This window comes from Chiloscyllium punctatum, chromosome 27 (genome assembly GCF_047496795.1).
Source record: "Chiloscyllium punctatum isolate Juve2018m chromosome 27, sChiPun1.3, whole genome shotgun sequence".
NCBI lineage: Eukaryota > Metazoa > Chordata > Chondrichthyes > Orectolobiformes > Hemiscylliidae > Chiloscyllium > Chiloscyllium punctatum.
This window is the reverse complement of record NC_092765.1, coordinates 38,022,096-38,040,009: the sequence shown is the minus strand read 5'-3', so window position 1 is coordinate 38,040,009 and position 17,914 is coordinate 38,022,096. Positions and strand designations below refer to the sequence as shown.

General features: G+C 38.9%; 1 long non-coding RNA gene across 1 annotated transcript in view; it reads right to left on the bottom strand.

The window, feature by feature from the left end:
• LOC140453650 (uncharacterized) overlaps nt 1-17,914 on the bottom strand; it is a 176,714-nt gene that overhangs the window by 21,065 nt on the left and 137,735 nt on the right. Inside the window, exon 3 of the long non-coding RNA XR_011952448.1 lies at nt 17,053-17,174. This is a non-coding gene — a long non-coding RNA (uncharacterized lncRNA). The remainder of the gene's footprint in view (nt 1-17,052; nt 17,175-17,914) is intronic.

Sequence of the window (17,914 nt, the reverse complement as noted above, 5' to 3'; positions counted from 1 at the left end):
TTTCCATAGTAAATAATGCCTGCTGGACGTGCTGTGCTTCTCTCAGCTCCACATTTTATCAGTTCTGACTTTCTAACATTTGCAGTCCTCACTATCTCCTTTTTGCTATTTGCCGCCTCATTCAGAACTTAAAGGCTCACAATACAGATAATACCAAGGTTGGTTAGAGTGGTTAATAGTGAAGGAGATGGCTGTAGGTTACAGGAAGATACAGATGGGTTGGTCGGATAGGCAGATCAATGGCACATGGAATCTAACCCTGATAAGTATGAGGTGATGCATTTTCGAAGAAGGAACAAGATGAGGGAGTACTTATTAAATGGCAGGACATTGGGTTCCTTAGAGGAACAGAGGAATCTCGGGATAATTATTCACAGATCCCTGAAGTAAGAAAAGCACTTGAATAGTGCAGATGCAGAGCCAGGCAGCTTGTCATCGTTATCAACACTGATCAGTCAGGGGAATGGGCACATTGTTGTACTACACTGTGCTCCATCAACCTGCACAAAGTAAGAAAAAGCCTTTGTGGCTAAAATAATTACATGTGGTTCAAATGGATGGCCATGTCTCAACATCTAAGAGAATAGTCCTCAGTCAAATCAAGGGACCAAACCTTTTGTCCTTGACAGCACAGTAAGTGAAGAACAGCATCTGACATTAGGCCAGGAGCTTGGATAGAGTCTGTTAGCCAGTTGGAGCAGTCAGATCAGGTGTTCCTTAAAATTACAGTCAGGGGAATGGGCCATAGTTAGTCCAGCATGTCCAGTTCAACCAATCAGGGGACTCGCAATAAGTCAGTTGGGGAGTTACACAAGGGTCAGTCAAGGTCCTTGTCACTCATCAGTTGGGACTGTCATTCTAAGTTAGTCCTTTGTTCTTGTCAGAGTCTCATGTGCCACTGTCTGAAGGACTATATTAAACAATGATTTGTGTGTGATGTGAACACTGTTCCTGTTCTGTTTCTGATATTTCCCACACAGGTTCTTATGAACTGTAACCAATAGATCCAACCAGACACAGAAAAATTAAAGAAGATCAAATGCTTCCAGTCTCCACATGAAGAGGTTGCCAGTGTGTGCAGCAGGGATAGGAGGTTCCTGTCCTCCATGCCATTGCCTCCAGTTGACTGCAAATGTCTTGCAGCACTGTCACAAAACTGGTGACTGCTAGAGTAGGTGATGAAAGGGTGGATGTTCACCATCTATCATTGACCATCAAGGTGAGAACTATGTTACATTTTAACGCAATCAGTTGCACCTAAGGATCCACTGGGAAGATGTGTGAGATCTGTTAATCCTTGATCTAGAAGGAAATAAAGGCTGTTAATGATACAACTAATTCCAGATCCCACCACTGCATCTCATTTCTCTGTGAAGAGGCCAGTTCGACAACCTGGCTTTTCCAACATAGCTAGCTTCCTGTGAGAAGCAGGGAGTCATAGAATGACAATAGGTCATGTTGAAAGCTCAATATCATAATGCAGCATGACGTGATGAGCAGAAACGGCTTTCACTTCATCAATGTAGAAGTCATCTGTGAGGGGGCCCTTCTGGTGCAGTGTTAGTAGCTCTATTTCTGGGTCAGCAAACCTGGGTTGAAATCCCACTTGCTCCAAATGCACTGAAGAGCATGTGTCATAAAGGTTTGAAAATGTCTACATGCCTCCTTGATAATATACTTTAGAAGTCTAAAATGATGCGGATGCAAATATAATTGATAACTGCATTGTGCCTTCTTCATTTCAAGGGTCAGATGCCCTCCAAGAATGGTTAGAGACAAGTCCTATCCTTGGTGACCTTTGTTGATGATTCCATTACACAGCACTCTCACTGAGGCAGAGTGGAGCTACACACGGTCCATTCTTCCTCCAGAGTCATCGTGGAGTAGTTGGTTGATTGGCTGAAAATTAGATTTTGTAGCTTGCATCAGTCTTGGGGAAGGCGTGGTTGGTGTGCAGTTCACTCTGGACATGGTGTTCTGCATAATCCTAGTGTCCTGTGCCCTGTACAACTGGATCAGGTAATGAGGGGATGGAGTGGATACTGAATAACTGGGACAGCGATGAGGAGGAATTTCATTTCTCAGACAGCAGTGTGAGAGGTCTGAATCTTTAGTGCAGAAGATGGAGAGGCTGAAACATAAAGTATTTTTCAAGGCTGATAACAGCAGATTTTTAAACTGTAAGGGAATTCAGGCTTTTAGGGAAAAGACAGGAAAGTGGAGTTGCATATTATTAGATCAGCTACTACCTTATTTGGTGGAGCAGACTCATTGGGCTGAATGGCCTACTTCTGCTGCTAGCTCTTATGGTTTAATGTCAGTAAAATCCCTGGGATGCCATAATTTATTCTGATAATATCAGTATGCTGTCCAGCAGATTTAAATTGGAATCAAAGTACAGATGTTCATTAAAAATTTGTGATGAACATTTATATTTAATTTTTGCTTCATTGCAATTCAAAGTAATTACCAAAATATCCCCCATTATCCTGTAACATGTGCTTGCTTCACAGCAATGTCAGGCTTGCTGATTTTGGGTGGGTAAGTGAGCCTCTCTATATGTTCGTCTGCGTTCTGTCAAAATCTAAACACAGCTGACAAAATATCTGAAATGAATGCACTTTGATGCTGCTTAATAGTGAATAAGCACTGTGACCAGCGTTCTAGTAATAATTGCTAATAACTTACACTGAGTCTTTAATGTGACTCTGACTAAGTTTATTTCTCCTGCCAGATTCATTGCCTGTAAGTTGCTGGCAAATATATTTCAGCTGCCTTTACCCCTCTGGGTGTGAAACCATATCAAAAATCAATTTGCTATTTGAATATAATTCAATTAAAACCATTTCACCTTTCTTACAGAACCTATTTTTTTAAAAAATAAAGAATATCAACCCCATCATTTCCCATTCGGACCATTGGCATCATAGTACGTAAAACACATTTCTTGAAAATCTTAGTTAATCTGCACATGGGGCAAACAAAAGTTAGAAATATCTGCAGAGAGAGTTAGTTTCTTTTCACTCTGAAATATCAATTACTTCCATCAGAGCAGTGCTCCATACAGTTCTCAGGTAAACATACAAGTGCAGATTTGCACATAGTTTGTCGCTGTATGAGCTATCCTTATCTACACTAAGTAACAATGTCAATTTACTCATGCACCTACTGTGACCTCATGTAAATCCCTTCAAGCCATCAGCAAGAGAAATTAATATTTATCATCTATTCTGGGATGGATTGGAATCCAGATGCCAGCAGTAAAAGAACAATGCATTCAGCTTCATAATATAAAATCAATTTAGTGTTACTTACTCAATATTAAAATCAAATTCAATTTTCTTTAGAAATGTAGTAATCTCAATTATTCACATTAGGAATAGGTTCCTTACCCATTAGTTTAAACAATTTCCTGCTGTGCTGTTCAGTGGAACCAAGTGTATGTGCCCAGCTTTAGTATTTTCTTTTTATACAATATATTCTGAACATAGTTACGGGCGGCACAGTGGTTAGCACTGCTGCCTCACAGCGCCAGAGACCCGGGTTCAATTCTCGCCTCAGGTGACTGACTGTGTGGAGTTTGCACGTTCTCCCCGTGTCTGTGTGGGTTTCCTCCGGGTGCTCCGGTTTCCTCCCACAGTCCAAAGATGTGCAGGTCAGGTGAATTGGCCATGTTAAATTGCCCGTAGTGTTAGGTAAGGGGTATGGGTGGGTTGCGGGTCGGTTTGGATTGTTGGGCCGAAGGGCCTGTTTCCACACTGTAAAGTAATCTAAATCTAATCTAGTTACATCACAGCAACTGGACATCTCCAGAATGCAGTCATTAGGATTTTCATGGAATTCACATTGTACTGCATATTGTTAAAACTCAAATCATTAAGGTTAACCTTAATTTAATACCCATACTAAAATATTGATTAGTGCCAGGCATTGACCATTTATGACAAGGGAGTATCTAACTATCATTTCTTGACATTCAATTGAATCAGAATCACTGAATCGCCCACTTTCAATTTCCTGGAGTTACCATTGCTGAGAACTTGAACTGGATTGTCTAGACAAATGCAGTGGCTACCAGGGCAAGTCAGATGTTAGGAAAATTGCAGAGAGTAATGACACTCCTGACTCCACAAAGTTTATCCATCAACAAGGCACAAGTCAGACTGTGATGGAATACTTGTAGGAGAAAGTGAGGACTGCAGATGCTGGAGATCAGAGCTGAAAATGTGTTGCTGGAAAAGCGCAGCAGGTCAGGCAGCATCCAAGGAGCAGGAGAATCGACGTTTCGGGCATGAGCCCTGTGATCGAATACTTGCCTGGATGAGAACTCAAGAAGCATGAACACCATCCAAACCAAAGCATCCCACTTGATTGGCACCACATCCGCAAACATTTACTCCCTCCACCATTGACAGTCAGTAGCAGCAGAGTGCACCAGCTGCAAGATGCACTGAAGAAATTCACTGATACTCCTTAGACAGCACCTTTCAAACCCATGACCATTAACATCGAGAAGGGTAAGAAGAGCGTATATATAGGAACAACATTACTTGCAACTTTCCCATTAAGCCACTCGGCATTGAGAATCAGAATTAGGTCACTGTTCCTTTAGCATCTCTGGATCAAACCCCTGTGAATCCTTCTCTGAAGGCATTATGGGTCTCCCTATACCAAATTGATTGCAGTGATTTAAGAAGCCAGCTCTCCATCACCTTCTCAACAACAGCAAGGATGGACAACAAATGCTGGTCCAGCCAGGGATAACCACATCCTGTGTGCGGATTTTAATAAAGCTAGGATTAACTTTCCACATTCTTCCATTTCATTCTCTTGCTTTGATGTTATTGGAAAAATTGTTTGGCTCAAGAACTGTCCCAAGCCAATGTGTCAGTTGAAATCATCAATGCTTGCTCAGATTAGATTATTGTAGATCTTCAACAACACATGTTTTACTTGACCCTTTGGCCTTGTTTCTTTCCTAATACAAAAATTAGCTATATTTGCAACCACCAGGTAGAAGGATGTGAAAGAGAAAACTTTACAGTGGTTGGAGCCACATTTGGCACAAGAAATAAATGGATGTGGCTAGTAGAGGGCCAGCTATATCAAGAGTTCCTAAAGGAAGCATCTGCAACAAAACCATCCTCAGCTGCTTCAATTGAAGATCTTTGCTCTATGACAATGGGAGTGGGGACACTCACTGACAATTTTACAATCTTCAGTTCCATTCACAGCTTCTTCAATAATGAGGAAGTCCAGGTAAGCCTACATCAAAACCTGAAGAAAATTCAGAAATGAGTTCGCAAGTGGTGGTTAGAACTGATACTGTACAAATCTAGACAATGGCCATCTCCAAAATATGATATCCTAGAATTCACCCCACTCTTCAATTTCACTGTCTTTGTCAAATCCCCTCTCATCTTGAGAGTTACCAGTGACCAGATTTTGAAGAGTACCAGTCATTACCACTGCAGCAGCTAAGGTGTAGATCTACCACCATCTTGTCAGGACAGCTACATTGTACAGTAGAGATAGTTCAGCATTACTGGCATTCCAAAAACAAAGAAAACAAAATTAATTGATAAGAATTATAACTTTTGAAAGTAATTAATGGTTTACTCCAAGTTTTAACTGAATATGTAACTAACGTGTAGATCAAAAATCAAAATGATATCAAATAGCTAATTTTCATGCATAGTCAAAAATATTTTAATTTCTTATTTTACCTAATCTCAGGTAATATTATTGCCAGTTCTCTTACTTATTGGATTCTGGTTAGATTTGGAAATATTCACTTGTGTTACTTCTGCCTGATAAAAAAAAATGTTTAAAACCTGATCAGTATTTTTCATCTGGATTCAATTTTTTTGATTCATAGTTGCACCACCTGAGAAAATGCTTCATTCTGTGATGTTAACGAGTAGAACTACAGGCCTTCTATGACAAACTGTAGTCTGTCGCTGTCGTAAAGATGATGAATTTTCCCTCATTAGTTTTAATGCTGTTGATTTACAGATAAAAAGAAAGTGGGTTGTTTCTGTGTGAAATAAACTTCCACAGAAAAAGTATTTCTTCCATTGCTGAGCAAATTGATTTTGATGGCAAAATAAGATTTAATTTGTTCCACAGTGGATTTGTATTTTTGACTTTGAATTCTCTAAATTGCCTTTGCTATTTTGGAAAAAAGATAACATGGAAGTTGTGTGAATTTGTAAGCAAAGGAGGTATAATATTGAAGATGAGAAAGAGCGTGTGGGTTTATACTGACACGCACTGGCTGCCAATTCATGATTTATCCCATTCTTCAACTACTTTCTATGAACCATTGCCAACGGGCACATGATTTTCTGAATAAAACATTCTTCAAGCAGATACCCTCTGATGCACCTGAGACCAATTATTCAGGCAATCTGTTTTTCTTCCACTGTGGTCAAGAAGCTCTTCTACACATTGGTTCGTCACACGCATAAAAACTTACTCTAAATATCACTGGCAAGAAACTATTGCAATCCTTAAATCCTTTTCTCTCCACATTTGCAATTCATTTCTGGATAAAATCATACCAGGTTTCTGTTTCTGTTTTGCATGCCTATGTACCAGTTCACACAACTACTTGAAACATTAGAAGTTATTGATCTCTTTATATATCACTATAAATTAGTTCAACTTTCTGAGGATGGTTACAATTTTGGATTCTTTTACCTTTTTACTTTGCTTCATTTCAAATTCCATGTTTCAGGTTTCAGTTATGGTTGAGCTAGACTCCATTTAGCCTCAAGAAAGTTTCTACTTGTCTATATATCTCGGTGAAGTAGTCCAAAAGTCCAAAGATAATGATGAGAAAGCCTCGCGATTAGATTACTTCAATGACACTCTGTGAAATCATTTTCTTTATTGTTGAGTAGCATTGTATCCTGACGTTGGGTCTCATTTTACACCTTAAATGCCAAATACGTTCATTAACAATACTCAGTGAACAAGCGAACAAAACAAGAGCAAATATATTTTTAAACAATAATTTCAAACTCTAATCAAACTCTAACTAAATTATTTGCAACTCATCCAAAAACTTTGAGTTTTTATGTATTGTTATTTTATCAATCCTTGTCTTACCACGATGGAAGCCAATTCAATTACTTACAAATTTACAAACTTATGAACAAATAAATTAGAATCAGAAATCCATTTATGTCCTCAAGCTTGCTCTGCAACTCAATATGATCATGGCTGAACTGATTGAAACCTTGAATCCACATTCTCGCCAACTTTAATGATACCTCATCTCCTTTCATATCCAGAATCTGTCAACCTCTGTTTTAACACCATTCAAAGACTGAGAGAGAGAGGTGTACCCATAAATAGGTATATGCTGAAACAAAAGCCTATAATAGCAAAAGTTCTGTTATTTAGCTCAGGCAGGTTGGGAGGGGTAATACCTTCAGATGTTTAGAAGAAAACTACAGAAAAGGAAGGCTGTGGAGGTCTCAAAGAAGATACCAATCAAGACTGTTAAAGACATGAGGTTAAGGAACAAATGTCTGGTAGTGAGCTGAGTTAATGAAACCTGTCTAAAGGTCTACATGAGAGACATTGGTTGAAGAGAATACCATCCAGTGCAAATCTAATTATAGTCATTTCAGCTGAGCTTATCACTTTCTTTACCACAGGTTGATGCCAAAATGTTCAAGAGGTGGATAGATATAGCACTTGGGGCAAATGGTATAAAAGGTTATGTGGACAAAGCAGGATTAGTCTATTGAGTTGGACAATCAACCAGGATTGTATGAATAGCGGAGTAGGATTGAAAATGGTGAATGGCCTCTTGCTGCTCCTATCTTCTATGTTTCTATGTATTGGCCTGTAGTGAGGGGTGATCCTTCACTAAGGTTTGAATGTGTGTAAGATTATCGTTGGGATAAACGGGTTGATTCTTGCTTTCTCCTATTTATAATGCGTTCATTCCGATAATTTATGTCCCACGTAATGTAATACCCCTTTCCCTTCAGTGTAACAAAGCTGAAAGCTCTTTTATCAAAAGTACATTGACATTCTTTTGTCAATTTATTTAGATATTGATCTCCATGGTAAACAGGAACAATAATGTTTTGTACATTATTATCCTGTCTTGCAGAGAGAAATGATCAGTAGTTTTTTTTTTCTTTTCTGTAAGAGAAACTATTATTGTTTGGGGTACAATGCAGCGTGTATTTCTTATCTTGTTCAGTTCAACTCCTGTTAAAAGCAACATGAGAAATAATTCATGTGCAAAGGTTGGCAATATTGCCATTATTCTCATTGTCTTTTGATAACTAATCAAGGATGTGTCAAGGTCTCTGATAGAAAATACTTAATAAAAGATTAATGTATATGTAGGATTGGCAACTGGATCTCACACCCTGCTAATGGTCACTTGAACATTGAGTTTTTTCATGGTATTGTCCATCATGGATGGTAGAAATGGCAACAAGTTCATAACTAAGGAAGCATCAAAAACAAAGTTGCTACAGGACAGATCTAGTGGTCAGAAAATAGTTTCTGTTTCAAACAATCACATGCATTGTAGCCTTAAACCACCTCTTAGGAGTTAAGCACGCCTGAATCTTTGGTGATTATCTTCGTGGTGAGTTCAGCACATAGAGATTCTAAGAGAAGGCATTTCAAAAATCGGGAAAAATATCAATGTCGAGAGGTCTTAGTAACTTAGTGCAAGATCACAGACCTTAATCAGACCTTGAGAGTGAACTGATGTCATTGAATAAAATGTTTCTATTTAAATTGTCAGCTGGAAAACATCTCTAATGGAATCTTATAATGTTTAAATATTGAACAATACTAAAATCATGGAAAATATGATCTTGGTTTGGAGTTAACAATTTATTTTAGTAAAGTCAAGATCTTCCAAATACATAACCTTGGCAAGTAATGCAGTATCTGGATAAATGTCTTCCTGCACTTAGAGTCATAGAGATGTACAGCACGGAAACAGACGCTTCGGTCCAAGCCGTCCACGCCGATCAGATATCCCAACCCAATCTAGTCCCACCTGCCAGCACCCGGCCCATATCCCTCCAAACCCTTCCTATTCATATACCCATCCAAATGCCTCTTAAATGTTGCAATTGTACCAGCCTCTTCCTCTAGCAGCTCATTCCATACACGTACCACCCTCTGCTTGAAAAAGCTTGCCCCTTAGGTCTCTTTTATATCTTTTCCCTCTCACTGTAAATCTATGCCCTCCAGTTCTGGAATCTCCCAGCCCAGGGAAAAGACTTTGTCTATTTATCCTATCCATGCCCCTCATGATTTTGTAAACCTCAATAACCTTAGCCTCCAGTGCTTCAGGGAAAACAGACCTAGCCTATTCAACCTCTCCCTATAGCTCAAATCCTCCAACCCTGGTAACATCTTTGTCAATCTTCTCTGAACCCTTTCAAGTTTTACAACATCTTTCTGATAGGAAAGAGACCAGAATTGCACGCAATATTCCAACCGTGGCCTAACCAATGTCCTGTACAGCTGCAACATGACCTCCCAACTCCTGTACTCAATACTCTGACCAATAAATGAAAGCATACCAAACACCTTCTTCACTATCCTATCTACCTGCAACTCCACTTTCAAAGAGCTATGAACCTGCACTCCAAGGTCTCTTTGTTCAGCAACACTCCCTAGGACCTTACCATTAAGTGCATAAGTCCTGCTAAGATATGCTTTTCCAAAATGCAGCACCTCACATTTATCTAAACTAAACTCCATCTGCCACTTCTCTGCCCAGTGTCCCATCTGATCAAGATCCCATTGTAACCTGAGATAACCTTTTTCGCTGTCCAGTACACCTCTAATTTTGGTGTCATCTGCAAACCTACTAACTATACCTGTTATGCTCACATCCAAATAACTTATATAAATGATGAAAAGTAGAGGGCCCAGCACCGATCCTTGAGGCACTCCACTGGTCACAGACTTCCAGGCTGAAACGCAACCCTCCAGCACCATGCTCTGTCTTCTACCTTTGAGCCAGTTCTGTATCCAAATGGCAAGTTCTCCCTATAATCCATGAGATCTAATCTGGCTAATCAGACTCCCATGGGGAACCTTGTCGAACGCCTTACTGAAGTCTATCTAGATCACAATTACTGTTCTGCCCTCATCAATCCTCTTTGCTACTTCTTCAAAAAACTCAATCAAGTTTGTGAGACATGATTTCCCATGCACAAAACCATGTTGACTATCCCTAAGTCCTTGCCTTTCCATATACATGTACATCCTGTCCCTCAGGATTCTCTCTAACAACTTGACTACCACTGAGGTCAGGCTCACCGTCTATAGTTCCCTGGCTTGTCCTTACCACCCTTCTTAAACAGTGGCACTACATAAGCCAACCTCCAGTCTTTCAGCACCTCACTTGTGACGATTGATGGTACAAATATCTCAGTAAGAAACCCAGCAATCACTTCCCTAGCTTCCCACAGAGCTCTAGGGTACACCTGTTCAGGTTATGGGGATTTATCCACTTTTATGCATTTCAAGACATCCAGCACTTCCCCCTCTGTAATATGGACATTTTTCAAGACATCATCATTTATTTCCTTACATTCTATACCTTCTATGTCTTTTTCCACAGTAGATACTGATGTAAAATACTCGGTTAGTATCTCCCCCATCTCCTGTGGCGCCACACAAAGGCTGCCTTGCTGATCTTTGAGGGGCCCTACTCTCTTCCCAGTTACCCTGGTCTCCTTAATGTATTTGTAAAAAGCATTTGGAATCTTCTTAACTCTATTTGCCAAAGCTATCTTATGTCCCCTTTTTGCCCTCCTGATTTCTCTCTTAAGTGTACTGCCTTTATGCTCTTTTAAGGATTCATTCAATCTATTCTGCCTATACCTGACAAGCTTCTTTCTTTTTCTTAACGAAACCCTCAATTTCTTTAGCCATCCAGCATTCCCTGTACCTACCAGCCTTTCCTTTCACCCTGACAGGAATATACATTCTCTGGACTCTCATTATCTCATTTCTGAAGGCTTCCCATTTTCCAGTCGTCGATTTACCTGCGAACATCTGCGCCAAATCAGCTTTTGAAAGTTCTTGCCTAATACCGTCAAAATTGGCCTTCCTTCAAGTTAGAATTTCAACTTTTAGTCTATCCTTTTCTATCACTATTTTAAAACTAATAGAATTATGGTCACTGGCCCCAAAGTGCTCCCCCACTGACACCTCAGTCACCTGCCCTGCCTTATTTCCCAAGAGTAGGTCAGGTTTTGCACTTTTTCTAGTAGGTACATCCACATACTGAATCAGAAATTTTTCTTGTACATACTTAACAAATCTCTCTCCATCTAAACCCTTAACACTATGGCAGTTCCAGTCTTTGTTTGGAAAGTTAAAATCCCTCACCATAACCACCCTATTATTCTTACATTACTGAGATCTCCTTACAAATTTGTTTCTCAATTTCCCTCTGACTATTAGGGGGTCTGTAATACAATCCCAATAAGGTGATCATCCCTTTTGTACTTCTCAGTTCCACCCAAATAACTTCTCTGGATGTATTTCCAGGAATATCCTCCCTCAGTACAGCTGTAATGCTGTCCCTTATCAAAAATGCCACACCCCCTCTTCTCTTGCCTCCCTTTCTGTTCTTCTTGTAGCATTTCTATCCTGGAACATTAAGCTGCCAGTCCTGTCCATCCCTGAGCCATGTTTCTGTAATTGCTATGATATCCCAGTCCCATGTTTCTAACCATGCCCTGACTTCATCTGCCTTCCCTGTTAGGCCCCTTGCATTGAAATAAGTGCAGTTTAATTTATAGTCCTACTTTGTTCTCTGCTTTGGCCCTGCATGCCCTGACTGTTTGACTCACCTTTATTCTCAACTTCATAAACCAATTTTTAAAAAATAAACCAACAAAGAATATCCAAGTTATTTTGCTATTCAATACAATCATGGCTAATGTTCTTTTCCAATACTACATTCTTGACTCAGATAGTCTGTATCAGTGCCACACACCTCTCTCCCCATACCCGTTGACATATTTACCTTCTAGGTCAATTTCTTTCTTAAATTTATTCACTTACATCACCTCCATGGCCTATTGTGATTCTGTGGAAAATTCCATAGATTCACCAACTCTGAGTGAAGATATTTCTCCTCATGTTAGTCCGAATTGACTGGATACAAATCCTGAGACAGTGACTTATTTCTCTGGACCCTTCTCCAACTGAACTGAGACAGACACATGGATTGACAAGGAATAGAGGGACGTGATCCATTTGCAGGTCAATGGGATTAATTTAGAATGATCTCATGGTTGGCACAGACATGGTGGGCTAACGGCCTGTTATTGTGCTATACTCTTCTATGTTTCATGTTTATCCAAGACCGCAACCACTCAGCAAAGCATCAACCCTGCTTCCAGTCTGCCCAGTCCTACCAAATTTTATATTTCCCATAATATTCTCACCACAATTCTGATTTATTACATTTTCCAAACCTAGAAATCTCCATTGCTTTCTTGTCCTGATTTAAGCCTCCTCGATTTCTTGCTTGTTCTTACTATGATATTGTTCATTTATTTTTCCTCAATTACAACATTTAGAAGGCATCTGGATGGGTATACAACAAGACTCTTAAAGATGCCTTGGGCTGAAGGAATGCCAGTGACTTTCAGAATATCAGTTGAGTGGTGAGTTGTTCCAGGAATGGCGCATGTTAAAATGGGGTCGAGGGATTCCATAGAGGCACTGTAGGTAATTAATGTGGTGAATTTGGTCAGCAATGTGTGATAGCTCACTAGGCCTTGTGGTGAAGAACCCTCCAAAAAAAAACTCAATTCAATTTAGTCAAATGAAGTTATTTCCAGAAAAACTGAGGTGACGCTGTCCAGAACATGTTGAACAGTTGCATTTAATTGAAAAGGGATGAGGTTACACAGTCTTAGCATCCTTGACTTTCTTCATAGAGATTGCCACTCTCAGCAGCATGTTAGACATCTGTTTCACTTGGTTCTATGTTGCATCCGATTCCACCTTTGCAAATAAGATAGCATCCTTTGCAGATGTTTTAGAGTGGTTGGAAGTTAGTTGTGGAACTTACTTCAGTATGGCTCGTGGTTTTGCTGCAATGTCTCTTTGTCTCTCACAAACTGCTCTTGATTAAAATGCTCACTGGACAAAGCCAACTACTGGTCAAACCTTCTCAAAATGAGCGTAGAATTGTTCAGTTGTGTTAATACCCTTGAAGCAAATTTAACCGGATGTCCTTGATAACTAAAAGTTGCTTCAGGTCTGATTTCATTAACATCAAAATCAATGTTCCCTCTAAGCTGTGTGGCTGTATAGTCACTGGGAGGTTATGTGCATGCTAACCAGTGAGCTGACGCGTTGAGTTCTATTTCCAGAAGCTGCTGGCATGCAGAAACTTCAGAAGTCCACATATCAGTAAAAGATGTTACAGTGAACATTGTTCACAATGCAAGGTGACTTTATCATTGATATTGGATACCTCAGCAATGATATTATTATCACCAGTTGTTTGATTCCAGTAAAAGCTGCTTATTGTTCTGTGCTTCAGTGATGTTGTACATGTTCAGCAACGAGCTTGCACAGATGCTTAGACTTTAAAGACAATTTAGGCAAGATTTTGCTTAATTGCTCACGAAACCAAAGCAATAAAAAGTTTGCCTTGGCATGTTAGCAAAATCTCCTCAATAATAAACATGGAGGAGTGAGATCACTTCAAAGTGTTTTTTTGAGCTCTGTTAAATCAATGCATACTCCCAAACTTCCAATTTTGTCCCTGCTATCATGCTGCAAATCTAATCTGTAGGAGTTGTCAACTCTCTGATTACTCCCTTCTCTTCCAGCTCTTCTATTTTGTCTTTTGGCCTAAAGTTGAGTGCAGCTAGAAATCTCCTCAGCAGATGTTAAGTTGGTCTGATATTCTTAATTACTCAGAGATGACATTCACCTGGAAGACACACAAGAGCTGGAAAACCATTGTTGACATCCTTTCGTATTTGTTCAGCATTCCAAGGCTTCAGGACCTGCAAGATCCTACAAATCTTTTCTGGCACATCTAGGATGCCTATTCCAAGCATTAGACCTGTTTTAGATGTGATGTGTGGATTTTTACTAATTCCTTAGAGGACTGCTTGCTCCATAAATGCCTCCTTTTCTTGTGCTGTCCGTCTCTATATTGATATCCCTTATTCTTGCCTTGCTGTTTCTACTGTTTCTTTTCTCTATTTCTTTTCTTTTTCTCATATGTTGGCCTTGTTTGATCTGGAATATATCTCAACAAAGCCTTGACTATTCACCCATTAATATTCTCTAGTTGATGATCGACAACTTCAGTGTGTCTGCATTACTTTCTTCAGAGTAAATTTCTTTTTTTCTCAGCAGCTGTGCTCTCACATTTGGATATTTTTATGTTTAGCACAATCCTATCTCTGATAAGATCATCTTTCAGTTGTCTGACTGCACAGGATTCAGCTAGTGATCAATACAATCACATTCTGATCAATACTTGCATTTTCCTCTGAGCTCTGATGTTGAATGCTGTTCAAAAATGCAATTAAAATGGAGTTTTCAGAGCTTTCAAAATCTTTCCAGTCTGGGTTGGTTGTATCTTAATGAGTTTTCAGTTGCAAACATCTTGTGGCACTCTTTCTCTAACAGCGATAATAAGCTTTCCAACTCTTATCTGCACAGCTTTTTTTATTCAATTCTATAGCATTATCATAGTTTTGCCAGTAAAGGTGGAACAGAATCAAATTCTGTCACATATCACCTTTCATTTCCACAGCAGCAGGGAGAGGAAAATTCATAGACATTCTGACACTCCTTGCAATTCAACTTTACAGTGTAATTTTAAACTTACTTGTTTTCCTTTACAGTAGCTGGCTCTCATACATTGCTGAAAATTCAGTCAATTTTAGCTGAGCACTTCTAACATCTTGCTTCAAATAATGTGTGTATTTGCTGCTACGAACTAAAGTGAAAGCAAGTTCCAGGAGATGTAAATGTTTCATGACTGTGATGAGTCAGCTGAGGGCTTAGGCATAACTGCATTTTTCCAAACAAGATGTGTTAACTATTTGCGGACGTGCCATTTCAATTAGAAGTGGGTGATTTAGATTTTTTCTTTCTCAAAGCAAATTGCATGCAGCATATGGAGGGAACGAAAAAGGAAATTTACTATTCTTACTGAGAAACAGAGTAGAAGAATGAAGATATGAAAGAGAAGTCTGTCTAAAATCTGTTAATTAATTAAAGAATATTCTTAAGTGACAGTTGAAGAAATCTAGCACAAATTGGTTTAACTTCCCAAAGGCTTTTCCACGATTCATGCTGGTTGAGTCCTACTCAATATGTGGCAGGGAGGCAGTAGGTTGCCAAGTTACACACACAAATGGGGATTGTTTTATTACTTATCCAGATTTAAATTACATCATTTTTGCCATACCCTCAAGCTAGTACTCCAAACTCCAAATTCTTAAATCTGCACCAATGTTACAGAGACACACGCTGCCCAGAGGCCAATTCTTGTGTTGATCACACTTTGTGAAAGGGAAGAACTTCATAATACTAGGCTTGAATTTACCTTGTAACTCCTTGTTCTAATTTTGTAGTTTGTTTCAAGTCACGTTGAAGATTAACCTGTTTCATTCCCTGAGTTATTTTATATACTCCATAACATCGTCTCTCATAAGACTCTTTTCCAGGCTGAGTATCTGGAAACACTTTAATCTCTCATTATAGCTCAGACACTTTATGGTTCTCTCTTCACTATCATTAATTCTTCTTATACCATGTTTCTCAGATATCTATACAGATTGATCACAATGTCTGTTCACTCGTTTTCAATTACTTAGAATATTTACTTCAACATCCTGTTGGCTCTGCTGGTTGTTGTTCTGCATTGCTTGCCTGCATTAAGCATTAAGATTAGTTACAGCTTTGTCCTTAGCTACTTTCATATCATTTATGAAATCTATTTATCTCTCGTTTTACCTTCTTTTATGAATACTGTATTATCTCTGGTAAACCTCTTCTGTCATTTGATTTATTAAGACCATCAAACAGAAAGTCAATTTTCTGGTCAATAAAGTTCCATTTGTTGATCAATTTCAAACTCTTAAATGGATATTTCATGAGATATTGACAATAACCAACTATTACTCCCAGTCGGACTCCAAGGACATAGTTGACTTGACTTAAAAACAGAGGAGGAATTCTTTCCTAAAGTAGTACCTCATGTCTGAAATGAGATGAATGAATGGTCTTTTTTAATTGATCCTTGTTTCTTCTTGTAAAAAAAAACAGCATGGAGGTTCAGTCTTGTCCCTATAAGAATTTTTCATTTTTCATCTCGAATGAAGGAAGGAAGGAGTGCCATTCAGACATTTTAAAAATCTGATAATAAAATCTTGGTTTTAGCATTTTGATGACAGCAGTGCAACTTCTGATAACCACATTGTTTTATTTTGTTATTTTCAGGAGGTTATAGGAAGGCAACACTCAAGAAACTTGGCACCATCAAGGACAAAACAGTAGGCTTGATTGGCATTACATCCACAAGCATCCACCAGTAATGCTCAGTAGCAGCAGTGTGTATGATCTCCAAGATGCACTGCAGGAATTCACTAAAGATCCTCAGACAGCACCTTTCAAACCCATGACCACTTCCATCTAGAAGGACAAGGGCAGCAGATGCATGGGAACATTATCACCTTCACATTCCCTTCCAAGCCACTCACCACTTGAAATATATCGCCGTCTCTTCACTGTCACTGATTCAAAATTTGGAGTTCCCTTCCTAAGGGCATTGTAGGTCAACCCACAGCAGATGGTCTGCAGCGGTTCAAGATGACAGCTCAGCACTACCTTCTCAAGGGCAAATAAGGATGGGGAATAAATGTTGGCCAGCCAGTGACACCCACATTCCACAAATGAATAAATTATTTTAAAAACTAAAAATTAACTAGAAGCACCATCTAGTTAAAAAAACTTGAATGTCAGGAAATGTGATTGACATTTTTGTCAACTTACATTAGTGCTTTTTGAGTTGGTCATGCCAATCTTGCCAGTCTTTCTTCCAACACAATCTTTGGTCTCCTTTAATCCCAGTCGTGAAACAAAATATTTCCTCGTCGATGTCTGGATGAATTTGCCTAAAGGGTAAGGGAAAATGCATTTTTAAAAAAGGAGAATTGCAAGATCTAACTCAGACTGATTTAATAAAAAAGTCAGAAGGAATTTATAAAATCAACCAGAAATTCTTCAGAAGGTACAAGAGACAACAAAAAAAGGGAGGATAAGGACTCTTATAAATAAGAACTCAAGACAACCAACCAAGAATAAAAAAAAGCAATAAATAAGTACAGTGATAAAAAACAGAGAGAAGAAGGAATCCAAAAAAAAGTTTATAGTTATGTTAATAGTCAAATGAAGGTCAAGGAACAGGTGGGTCCATGAAAGGATTTATAGAGTAAAGTTTTGCAGATGATCAGCATATGGCAAATGGATTTTTCACATCAGTTTCCAGAAAGGGTGATGCAGAAAAATTCCAGTTATAGTAAATGGGGCTAAGTGATCCATAACACATATGGAAAGAAAGTGATTTGCAAAGATGAGGAGGATTAAATAACATTTGACTAAGTTCCACACATGACTCTCATGGAGAAGCTTAAAAACTCATGGAATAGTTGACAGAATGTCTGGATGAATTGATAACTGGATTGTCAACAAAAGACACGGGATGATGTTTAATGGAAAATGTGCAGCTGGCAAAAGGAAACAATGCAGTTCTGTGCAAATCTGTTCTGGATGTCAACTGTTTATCTTACTTGTGGATGGCATGGGTTTTGGTTTCTGTTGTATTATTGTAACACTTGAAAATTTCTGTGGGCAG